This window comes from Culex pipiens, chromosome 3 (genome assembly GCF_016801865.2).
Source record: "Culex pipiens pallens isolate TS chromosome 3, TS_CPP_V2, whole genome shotgun sequence".
Lineage (NCBI taxonomy): Eukaryota > Metazoa > Arthropoda > Insecta > Diptera > Culicidae > Culex > Culex pipiens.
In genome coordinates, this window is record NC_068939.1 from 49,677,809 (window position 1) to 49,690,256 (window position 12,448).

The 12,448-nt window shown below is 40.3% G+C and overlaps 1 protein-coding gene across 1 annotated transcript in view; it reads right to left on the reverse strand.

The window, feature by feature from the left end:
- LOC120413156 (zinc transporter 1) overlaps positions 1-6,380 on the reverse strand; it is a 62,103-nt gene extending 55,723 nt beyond the window's left edge. Inside the window, exon 1 of the mRNA XM_039573865.2 lies at positions 5,390-6,380. The gene's annotated coding sequence lies outside the window, so the exon portion shown is untranslated. The remainder of the gene's footprint in view (positions 1-5,389) is intronic.
- Between the last annotated feature and the right edge of the window lie 6,068 nt (positions 6,381-12,448).

Genomic DNA, 12,448 nt, shown 5'->3' on the forward strand with positions numbered 1-12,448 from the left:
AAAAAAAACTCAGATATGTACCAAAAGATGCGCAAGGATCTGGCCTACACGCCAGTGATGTTGAAAATAAACGCTTTAGTGGCCAAAATGCCTCAAAAATTTAGATTTTTGAAAAAATCTTTTTTACGGGTTAAATCTCATTTAAAATTCAAATGCAAAGCGCCAGTTCCTGTTAGGTCCAATCAAGCTCATATTTTGGATTTGGGCTCAGTATGCCCACCGGAACAAACCCTTGAATGCCCGCCAAAAAGTCAGTCAAGATGATTTTCAATCACTCCTGAAGATATTTCATGATTATTATTAAAATTATATTTTTTTTAGGTGAAGACTCTCAAGACGTATCCCGTGTGCATGACGGAATCCGATTTTTAAATGTTGCTTTTTCAAAAAAATCGCCGGGAACCTTGGTATAGGGGTAAGCGTGATTGCCTCTCACCCAGTCGGCGTTGGTTCGATCCCAGATGGTCCCGGTGGCATTTTTCGAGACGAAATTTGTCTGATCACGCCTTCCGTCGGACGGGAAGTAAATGTTGGCCCCGGTCTAACCTAAAGGTTAGGTCGTTAGCTCAGTCCAGGTGTAGGAATCGTCTCCCTGGGTCCTGCCTCGGTGGAGTCGCTGGTAGGCAGTTGGACTATCAATCCAAAGGTCGTCAGTTCGAATCCCTGGGTGGATGGAAGCTAAGGTGTAAAAAGAGGTTTGCAATTGCCTCAACAATCAAGTCTTCGAACACCTAGTTTCGAGTAGGAATCTCGCAATCGAGAACGCCAAGGCAATGCTGTAGAGCGAATAATTTGATTTTTTTTTTGATTTTTTTTAAATTACAAAATTAAAAAAACTGACTTGTTTTTAATATGAAAAAAACAAAAATATTTTTATCTTTTTTTTTTAAATACACATTTTAAAAATCGGGCTTCGTCATGCACACGGAATCGGTTTAACGAGTCTTCTCCTAAATTTTGAGCCGATTTGGTTAAGACAGTGTTAAGATAACGTGGCACCCGTTTTTCGAAACTGATTACTTAAAATAGCTATATCTCGGCAATGATACAACCAAATATCTTAAAATTTGTTTCGTTAGTAGGAGAAAATGTATATGTTAATGCCCTGAAAACAGAATTTAAAAAACGTCAAATTCAAATCGAGATATCTAAAAATAGACACGGATAGACACGGAGATATATTCAGGGAATGTAGTTGAAAGTGTGTACTTTCAGGTCCATTGTTCGGTTTGGCGCCAAAATGCGCCATTTTAAAAACATAGCAACTTGAAAATAGGCTCAAAATCACATAAAAATGGTTATAACTCTTCAATAAAGGCTCAAAACATTTTGCTGTCTTCGGCAAAGATGTGTAATTTTATGTCATAAACAACTCATCAGAACATAGTAGGCCGCTAAAATGCCAACATTTTGAGTTATCACTAAAAAAGTGCTTTTTTGGACCATTTTTGCAAAAATGGCGTAACGTCATGATTCGAATTCCCGGACGCTTCGAAACCCGGACACTTCAACTTGTTTTATCAATTATTTGGATATAAGTTCGCATTATGATTGTCAAAACTGTGTTATTTGATGAATTCTAACATCAACTTTCATTTAAAGTTTGTTTGAACGCTGTAGGTAATGCCAAAACAATCCAATAAAATAAAATTATAAGTTTACCAAAAATGCGAAACATTTCAACGGAAATATTTCATAGGCGTCCGAAGCACCGGGAAGGCAAAGCAGAAATTTATGTTTTTGATTTCCTTAAATTCTAGCAAATTTTTATATAAACTATCGATTGTTTCGATGTTAACAGCTTATTTGAGACCTAAAGAATGCCATTCACTAACATTTCAGTTGAAATTTGTGCGATTCATTAGCAAAATCGAGTGTCCGGAATTCGAAGCAAAAGTGTCCGGATTTCGAATCAGCTTTTAACAGTGTCCGGGATTCGAAGCAAAACAAGTCATTTTAATTTTCAAATTCTGATGAAAAATTGTTAGAAAAGACATGTTTTGCATACATTCTCTTAAAACTGACTGTTTATACTAAATCCTTATGATATTTCTACATTTCCAACTTATTACATGATTTTTTGCCAGCTATAACAAAAATAATATAGTACTAAGTGTCCGGATTTCGAATCATGACGTTATATCTCGAGTAGATTAAGAACTACAAATTTGGTGCCTTCGACAAACTTTCATGAAATTTTTTCCTCTACAACTTTGCCGAAGACATCAAAGCCCTATAACGTCATCCAACAAAGTTAGTTTTTGGTTGACACCCTAGAAGGTCGTCACCCTGTATGTCAATAACTTCAAAAGATAGCCCTTATCAAGTACAACAACTCTTCCGAAGACACCGTTTGGCTAGGACGAAAAAATCAAGGAGTTATCAATTTAGTCCACTTAATTTTGCCATTCCGAACACTGTGCAGTGTTCTATCAACTTGATTCATTATTCATACCATCAGATTGGGTAGTCAGATCTCCAAACTTATGAACTCTTTGGAAAGGTCTTACCTTTCTAACAATGTATAACATGACGGGGTTTCTTACAAAAACCACCCTTTTTACAATCTTCCGGACTTTTGTTAAAATCGTTTTTATAGCATAACTTTTGAAGTACTTTACTAAGCTTTATAATTTTCAATAGCGACTTATGGGACCCCAAGACGGATCGAATGAGACCAATACGGTCCAAATCGGTTCAGCCAGTGCTGAGATAATCCAGTGCATTTTTTTTTATCAACATCTCACCACACACACAGACATTTGCTCAGAATATGATTTTGAGTCGATAAGTATACATGAAGGTGGGTCTAGGAGGTCGAATTAGTATACATGAAGGTGGGTCTAGGAGGTCGAATACAGAATTTAGTTTTTAGAGTGATTTTATAGCCTTTCCTCAGTAGGTGAGGAAGGCAAAAAATTGAAGTGTGTGTCATACCAACCTCGGACTTTTTACTGATATACATGTATGTAACCCCTTAAGCTGATAATTTTCATCAACCAAGTATACAACATTGAAGGGAACATCCCAAAGCATACTACGGGCCATTCTGCCCCCTGCCTATAACGGTTTTTCAACTATGAGAAGATTTCAAAATTACCCAGTCTAATCAACTGTAAACAATTTGAAATGCATTTCCCTGCGTTTAAAATCATATTTAGCAGGTCTTCGATCGATCTAAAATAGTTCGGCGAAAAAAAACTCTTCTATACTTGGATATTATGAAAACTAATGATTGAAAAAAACAACTGGGCAGGTGTAAAATGAATTTAAAAAAACTTTTTTTTTCATTCTGATATTTATACCATGGCTTGTAATATTTTTTTTTTGCATATAATATTTCCGTAGTAACAGATCAATAGGGCAAATCTGCGATTGTAAACAAGACTGCTTGTTGTCCCTGCTTGTTGTCCCTTTTGCTCAAGTGACAGTTCACGTTAAAGGGGGATAGACTGCTTGTTTACAAACGCAGATTCGCCCTATTGAACTGTTAATGCGGATTTACGATCAAAATATTCTATCGGTGTAAATAGAGTTATTTACGTGCGCATGTATTGCGTGTACGTACACGAAGGGTTTTTAGGTTAAAATTTGTACCCCCCAGCAAAAACAAATGGTAAGCTAGTGTGAGTGAGATCGGGCTTAGATAACTCTATTGCACTAAAAAAAGTGTTTTCCCGTATAAAATGCCATTAGGTTTTACAGTGTGACGTCACGAGCGCACACGCACACACATTTTTACTGTGACACACGTGCAAAAAATGTAAACAGTGCAGCCAAGCTGTCAAATTTCTAACCTAAAAATTGAGTCGGCGTAAAACTTAATAGAGTTATCTAAGCCCGATCTCACGCGCACTAGCTAACCATTTGTTTTTGCTGGCGACCACAAATTTTAACCTAAAAATCCATCGTGTACGTACACGCAATACATGCGCACGTAGATAACTCTATGCCAGAAAGTGAAATCCGGCGTCCCCATTAGTATGATTAAAATTTGCTTTTTTTGAAAAACATTTCATTGAAAAAAGGTAACTTTTCACAATTTTTCGCTAAATCTTGATAATAAACTTCTCCCTTTTTTGAGTATGGTATGTGAAATTGTTTGATGAATCCGATAGGCTCTTTAGTTCAGAAACGGTTAAGGGGTTACATACATGTAAATCGACAAAAAAAAAGTCAGGTTGGTGTGAGCACACACAAAATTTTATTTAAAATCTGTTTTCAAGGGATTCAAATATACATTTTCACCTATTATCAAAACAAATTTGAAGACATTTGGTTGTATCATTGTTTAAGCTGCCGAAAATAAACAAATAAACAACAACATAATTGCCGAGATATAGCTATTTGAAGTTAGCAGTTTCAAAATACGGGTGCCACGATATCTTAACACTGCTTTGACCAAATTTGCTCAAGTTTTTGGTGAAGACTCGTTAAACCGGTCCTGTGTGCATGACGAAGGCCGATTTTCAAAAAACTTATTTAAAAAAAAGATAAAAATATTTTTGTGTTTTTCATATAAAAATCGTCAGTTTTTGATTTTGTATTTTGTTAAAAAACAAAAATTCAAAATCGGGCTTCGTCATGCACACGGGATTCACCTCGAATTTCAGCCAATTTGGTCCATCCCATCTCGAGATATCGTGGCACCCGTAAATCAACTCGGTGTCAAGAGAAAAACGCTCACAAAGTTTGACAGTCCGCTTTGCGCGTGGCAAAATGTTGAGCTTAAATCGTCTCTTACTCAGTTTAGTCACGAAATATCTTCATGAAACATTAAAAATCATCTTTTTAGTGGATTCAATAAATATTCTATAATAAGAAATTATGTAATTTTCTACATGTACCTTAAGTACTTTAAAAACTACTACCATTCAAACTGTAGTCCTAAATCACCCAAGTACACGGTACGTCAAAAATATTATTCTCTCAAATGTGATTGTTCAGTGCTAGTCGACACCATGTTCAATCTACACTGAAATTCCATGCAGCAAAAAAAAAAAACACACATTTTCTCATCAATCCAGATGATCCCAAAATGAAAACAAGAACAAACATCCCAAACCCCACTGTTAGCACTATAGACGAAGAAGCACCAACGTCAAGATGCTACACCAAGCACAAAAGTCCTCAGCAAGGATTCCTTCACTGGATTGTGCACCGTGATTTGGTGACACGCTTTTAATGCTGCCCACCCTCTCTTATCATCCTAGGGCAAAGCGTCGCAGTTTTAGCGACTCTGTAAGGGGGTGTGCGTTTGAGTGACATACTCCACTTTTTGAAACGCTCGTAAGCGGGGGGGAGGGTAATCCTAATGACCTTTCTCGAAAAAAGGGGTCGGTAAATAGCTGAGTCGCACTCCAGCGTTGAATGGCTGATGATGACTTACCTCGTTCTGAGAAGATCCCGAGGGGGTTTGGGCGATGATTCAGGGTGCTGGTTTGCACACGATTCCACTTCTTTTCGCACAATCTTCCTTTGGAATCACTGCTGCTGCTAACTCTTTGGATTCAGACTCTTCGCTCGTTACTCCTGACGCAATTTTTCGCTGATTATTCAGCCTCACTCTTCTTTTTTTTCCTTGCTTTTCAAATTTGCACCACAAGCAGTATCGCCCTGCCTCTTCGACCTGCTAGATACGCGATACTAGCTGTGGTACCGCGTGCAAAACTTCGCCACAAAACTTTTCCCGTGCCACTTCCAGCTGCTTCCAAGGTTACGTGAAGTCGTCGTCGTGAGGAACTCCTCACACAAAGGCTTCTCCACAGCAACAACTTTGAAGCTAATTTTCCCCTTTTTCGCTGCTTATGTGACACCTTCTTCAATCAGAAAATTATCTTCGCTTCTTCGTCGTGTGAATATCTTGGAGAATGAAGTAAAAATCGAGGTCTCTTCAGCGACTCGACCAATCCGTGTACGTGATGACACCCCTTTCGAGATGCTATCGACTCCTACTCCTACTCCCACTTCTGCTAGTCATCTCTGCTGGCCCAAAACCCCGTCGTCTTCGTTTGTCCTTGGACCAGAAAATTCTGATGCACACGCACTTTGTTCTCGCTCGCTCAGGTCGTGGGCGCCACAAAGTCCACTTCCAGATTTTCCCCCTGAATCACTGAGGCAGTGCTCCAGCAGCCGTAAAACTTCTACTCTACGCGAACAAAAAAAAAAGTGTCTACCAAATTTCTTCTAGAATCCACGAACAAATCCCGACGAAGCTCCCCCCGATGTGTCGTCGACGTCGCGTTGAACACAGTACTGTGACGATTGTAGTAATTTCACTTGTACATAGGTTGCCTGGCCTGGCCTGGCCTGGTCTCTCTCTCTCTGCCTGGTTACCTTGCTGCTGCTGCTGTGTGTCTTCTTCGCTGATGAGTGAGTAATGTGCAGCAGCAGAAAGGGTCTCCTCGCTCTGTCTCTCTATGTAATAAGGATTGTGACAGGTATAGTCGATTCAAGCTGCTACTGGATTCTGCTTCGTCAGCTGTTGTGTGGAACGAGGGAGCAGCAGCAGTGCAGTGTTGGCACGATGTTTGCGACGGTCGCCATCTGTTGGATTGAGGAGGGAGCGTGATTCAACTTGCACGTTTGTTGTGGTAGCCTTTGTTGGTCTGAAAGAGCAGGTAGAATGAAGAGTTAGGATGATTTGAATGATCAGTAGCTACACCGGTGCGTACCTGAGTTTTAATCCGTATTGGCAACAGGTCATGCAGGTTTAACAGCGTGAGTCAGAGTCTACGTAGGTTCCAGCAATGATATCGAAATGTTGCACCATAATTGGGTCCTAAAATGAAGCTTAGATTGCTGATATTATTGTTTACAGCGATAAAGCTTATTTTTCTGAGTACAATGACCGAATTGATCATTAACAAACTCCTCTCAAATCATAGCATCGTCTCGTCAGATTCCTCACAACTTTTGTTTTCTTCATTATTGTTTTAAGGCTAGTATGCAGATCGGAAGGAAAGGGGTCAAGAAACAGCTTTACAAACGGCAGAACAAAGGAGAGGGAGCGATTTCTTGGGGCTTTTCTTCACCCTCTCTGACTTGCTTGCGCTGCCGCTGCTGCCCATTTGATTTTTTTCTTGACCGGTTCCTTCCGAAGTGTAACTAATGGTGGGCTACCCCAGCATCAGTGAGACCCCCCTCTTTGCCTCAGGGTCGGCATGTTAATCCGGAATCGGAAAGGGAAACACTCGATTGGACCAACGGACAAAACAAACCCACTTTATTCCGGACACTCGTGTTTTATTCAGCAGACTCAAGCTGCGCGTTCTTCGTTCCTCGATCCCCCACTTCCTTACTATCTAATCCTACCTCACACGTCCTTCTTCCTTCTTCTTCGGGCCCTTTCCGGAACTGCTGCTTCCGCTCACTCTCAGCTCGCGTTCCTCGAACAACGGCTACACGCCTCCACCGACCTCCGGGACTCGGTCAACCGGGGCGGGACACGTCTTCCTCTCTCGTTGTGCGACCACTATGGGCGGTCAGCTGCTGCTCTCGTACTCGACCCTCTTCTGCGCCACCTGCCTCGACGCTCCCGAGTATGGTGACGGACTCTGGGACCTCGGTAGATGAATCTACCGGTCTGCCTGGTTTCCGGCGTCGGTTGGTGTAACGGCTGGCGAGGCTGGCGTCTTATCTCGCGACGGTTGGTCCGCAGACCAAAATGGCGGCGTCGCGAGGGCGGTTCCCACACCGGAACGGTGTCGCGGGCGATCCTCGTGCGTGAGCGATCGTGCTCGGCGGTACGATGTACCGCGCGGGGAATACCGCGGGTGTCGTGTGGCTTACGGCGGACGGATGTGTCTGCGCCGGCCTGTACGCGAAGCGTACGAACACCGAGGGGTTCTGTGGGCACAATGGGGACGGAAATTAGCGATGGCGGAGGGAGGTTGGACGGCGATAGATCGGGGAAAAGCAACGGTTAACACCTGGATGTCTACAAATCAACGCAGGCTCCTCCTGCTTGCGTCCAGATCGTCAGACGGCTTTCCTCCGGGATGGCGTCTACCGGATCTGCTTCCACTTCACTTCCGAAACTTCACTATTGAAACGGTGATATTACGGGTATCGACCGTTCTTCTACAAAATACCAGGCAAAGTGACCGTTGCAATGGCGGGGTTTTCCCAGCGATCCTCAACCTCCCCCTTCTGGACTCCTTCGTCCCATCGTCCCATCGTCCTGATCATCGCCGCTACCCAAGGCGGGCGTTTGCGATGATCTCGTGCGCTCCTAGCGGTGACTAGCGCAACTAGCGGTGCAGCGTTGGTAGCGTCCGTAGGGGCTGGACAGCTACGCTAGTAGGTCGTTCTGCCCGCAAGCCTTCTCAAGTGCTCCCTCCGTAACGTGCCGCGGAACAAACGATCGCACTAATCTTGGGATGCAAATACCATAGGTTACAGAAGTGCGTAAACCGCTTTAAACTAGGCACAAGTGAAGAAATTCAGTCCTTAGTGTGGCTGCTTTAAGACATCGTCCAACTTGACTAATTTCCGGATGTGCTCAAACTGCTCTTTGTTGATGGCAAGGTTTACTGCTTTCCATTTCCAATTCCACTCATCCAATTTGCTTTACATTCTAACTAACCTGTTTTCAAAATAATTTAACTACATAATTCAACCGACCGCTCCGTCCGGATAATGTGGGAAGATTACATTAAATTTTGATTTGAATTCCACTATATCTTCAAAAAAATGACAACAAACAACATCCATCGAATTGTTTACGTTGTTTAAAGAAAACTGTCAAAAGCGAACATCAGAGATGTGCGAGGAGATGTGTTGGTTGTGTCGAGATGTTAGCAGATTTTGTCAGGTGTAAGCCGATATTTTTGATTGCTTCGGATTTCATCGGATTTCACTGGATTAAAGAAGATGTCTCGATGTCTCAATTTTTCGGGATTCGATGATTTTTTTTTATCAAATCCGGATGTGTCGTTCCCCTCGACAATGACCCTTTGTACGACACAAAGAGTTTAAAATGGATTTTTAAATCAATTTTGAAAAATTTACCTCGCGGTCCTTCTTGACAGAAAAGCTCATATTTGACAGCTTGTTCCAAGGAGACCACAGTTGATCCATCGAAAAAATGTTGTCTTGTCAAAAAAAAATTGCGTTAAAATGAGAAAAAAACGATCAGAAATGGTTTTTAATCGTGTTTTTTCGCGTTGTACATAAAAACTGACGTAGGGCTTTAGTACCCAATTGAGAAAGTTTATTTATCAAACTTTTTACAAATCGACGCTAGCATTGCTATATGTCTCAGAAGAATAAAGGATGAAAAAAAGTTAGAATACAGAGAAACCTCTTTTTACGCGGTGCGTTACGTTTTTCTAATTTGTCGAAAAAATGTGAAAAATGCAAAAGATCCAGCTGAGGTAGCTTCTTGTTATGGGTTTTTTGGAATTTTATTGGCATGAATTCAGGCGCAATTGAATACAGAACAGAAAGCCTTTTCAATTGATGTTAGGAGGAAGGCACCAATCATTGAGGTGGTTTAAGTAACGTATTTTGTTTTAGTTTCTATTATTAAACAATAGGGTTTTCAATCGACGATATCTTGAAAAACATTGATCAGATTTCCAATGTAAAAAGTGAAACGAAGGTAAAATTTTATATGTGTGTCTGTATGTATGTATGTATGATCTTCATACCTCTAAAATAATACCACAGTCTGTGATAATACCCTCTCCCCTCCCCAAGCACCGGAAATTTGTAGCGGGTGTAGGGATAGTATAGACGCCCTTGCTCCCATCACGTCACTAAAGGTATGACGCGATGAGAAATTAATAAGCATGCCCCCTCAGCCGAACCATCAGAAGAGAAGCAGGCATTCCACAACTCATAGCGAACGACCAAGGGTGAAACTAATGTAAAATTTTATCCTTAAGTGTGCACAGCAACCAAGGAAGTTGTTGTCTTCTTATTTAAAAATTAGCAAATTTACAGACCCAATCCTGCAACAATCTGATTGTAAAAACACTCAAATTTTGTTGTATACAATTTTTCAGATGGTAATTTGGGGAGCGGCCGTGGCTGACTGGTTACGGTGATCGCTTTGTATGCGAATGGTTCTGGGTTCGATGCCCTCATTAGTGCGCTGACCGCGGGGACGCGCTGTCTTGTTTTTGCATGCTCATTTTCATTTTTTTTGTGTCACTGTTTGTGAGCTTGGGTGCGTGGTTATTATATATAGGTGAAGGGATTTTATTAAATGATCATTATATTGCATTATTATATTTAATTGATTATATAACCACACTATATTTTACACTTCACACATTATACAAAACACATATGAAACTGTAAACAGGAGCGTTTGGTACGGTATGTCCACGCATCCCTCCTCCCCTGTAGATTCTGTGAAATGTGCTCCGTTCACAGAATCTGTCTCTGCGGTTAATGCAACGCAGTATCCTGGCCGCTTTAATTTATGCAATACATCTTCGGGGTTACTCAAGTGTACTGCAATAATTAATATTGACAAGAAAGAACTTGGGGCGTAATCTAACCCCAAGTTCTTCCAGGATGCTTTCTTCGGACTGGCTGCGCTCGTGTTCGATTAGATTAGATTAGATTAGAATGGTTCTGGGTTCGATTCCCATCTGCTCCCAACGAGAAATTTAAGAACACTTAAATTTGAAATGATAAATATGAACGAAAATCAAAGTCGCTCGAGGCGGGCTTCGAACCCCATCCTTCGAATTGGTAAGCAAAAATGCTAACCACTAGGCCATGACGACTTGGTGGGCGTGGACTGGAATTAGGAAAACTGTTACAGAGAGCGAGTTGTGGCGCTATAACCACGGCAAATAGTGTCCAGGGCATTCTTGGAAATACAATGTCCCATCCCAGAGGGTCCCGGAGTACCAAACCTTCTTAGCATGGTGCTCCCAACGAATACAACCAAATCTCGGAGCGTATGGTGGTGTGTCCCCACGCTTTTTCCTCCCCTGTCGATTCAGAATTGTGTTGTTGTTCGAACACTCAGTGCTCAAACTCAACCCAATTACGAATCATACGGCGATACGGCTTTACGCAGTAGGCCTGGCCGCTTTAACGCTTGCGTTGTTTCAATGCGTTACGATGCAATGGCGCACTACAGATGTTAATAAATGACAAGAAGAGTGCTAGGCGTAATCTAACTTAAGGCACTCTCCAGGATCCCTTCGAAAGATTGGCTGCGCTAGGGTCTGATTAGATTAGATACAATTTTTCAGATGGTAATTTAGGGGATGAATATAAAATTGTTTCGATTAGAGAGCCTGGAGCATAAGACAAAGGATTTGCTCGATTGGTACCTCCGTTTGACAGTTCTCGTGATTCGATTGGTACTTTTGGTTTGAGATGACCGTTCTCAAATAAGTTCCAGGCTCTCTAGTTTCGATAGTTCCCGTAGTTTTGAAGATACTAAAATATCTGTAACAATAATCTTGGTGTAAAAAGCTCTGGTTGATGTGCACCGTTAAAAAAAATATTTTGAAAAGCACGACTTAATTTTTCAAAGGGGTAAAATCATGTTATTTGGCTCTACGATTGTTCCGAAAAGTTTAACAATAATGACAAACTTTGTATTTTGCTTTATACGCACAATCAAATTTAAAACCAACAAGAACTACATTTTTGTTTTCATGTTTTATCCACCTAAAAACCTAAAATTGATTGTTTGCATAAAAAGTGACTTTTTGTCAGAAAAAGTCACAATTAAGCTTGATAAAGAATGAAAAAATCTTAGAAATTTCACATAAATTGGTAGTTGCTCAGTGGACTCAGGTACTGATTGATTATTTACCCAATTGTTAAATGGTGTTGGTAATTTGACATTTTGAGAACAATTTTAATCGAGAGATAAGAATATTTTACACGTGTTTAATTTTTTGCTATTATATGCTATACATTTACATTTTATGAATACAGGGTTGTTACGGAAAAGTCGAGAAAAAATCCGCGCCAGATCCGCGCCGACCCCAAAACCCAATCCGCGCGAAATCCGCGCCATATAAAAAAAACCGCGACAAACATAGAAGAGAGTAACATAATGAATGAAATTTTAAACGAAAAAAGAATAATACAGAAGGCATTTGGATCAGTACCGTTGATCAGTTGTGGATTCAATATTAGCATTTTTTTGCAACACTTAAAATATCGTTGCATTAAAAACAAATTCAGAAAAAAAATTTAAATTCGAAAATTTAAAAAATTTCAAATTATAAAATAAATCACCAAATTATAAAATCTAGGGATTTAGTACTTGATAATTCTCGCCAAAACTTTACTCTGGAAAATCGAAACACAACATTTATATTATTTTCTTCTCTAAATTTCTCTTATCTAAAATATGACTCCGAAAATGATCCGAACTAATAAAATGGCAAAAAATAATATAATAATTTAAAATTTAATGAATTAATAATTAAAAAAATTAATAATTAAATTATTTAATCATTTA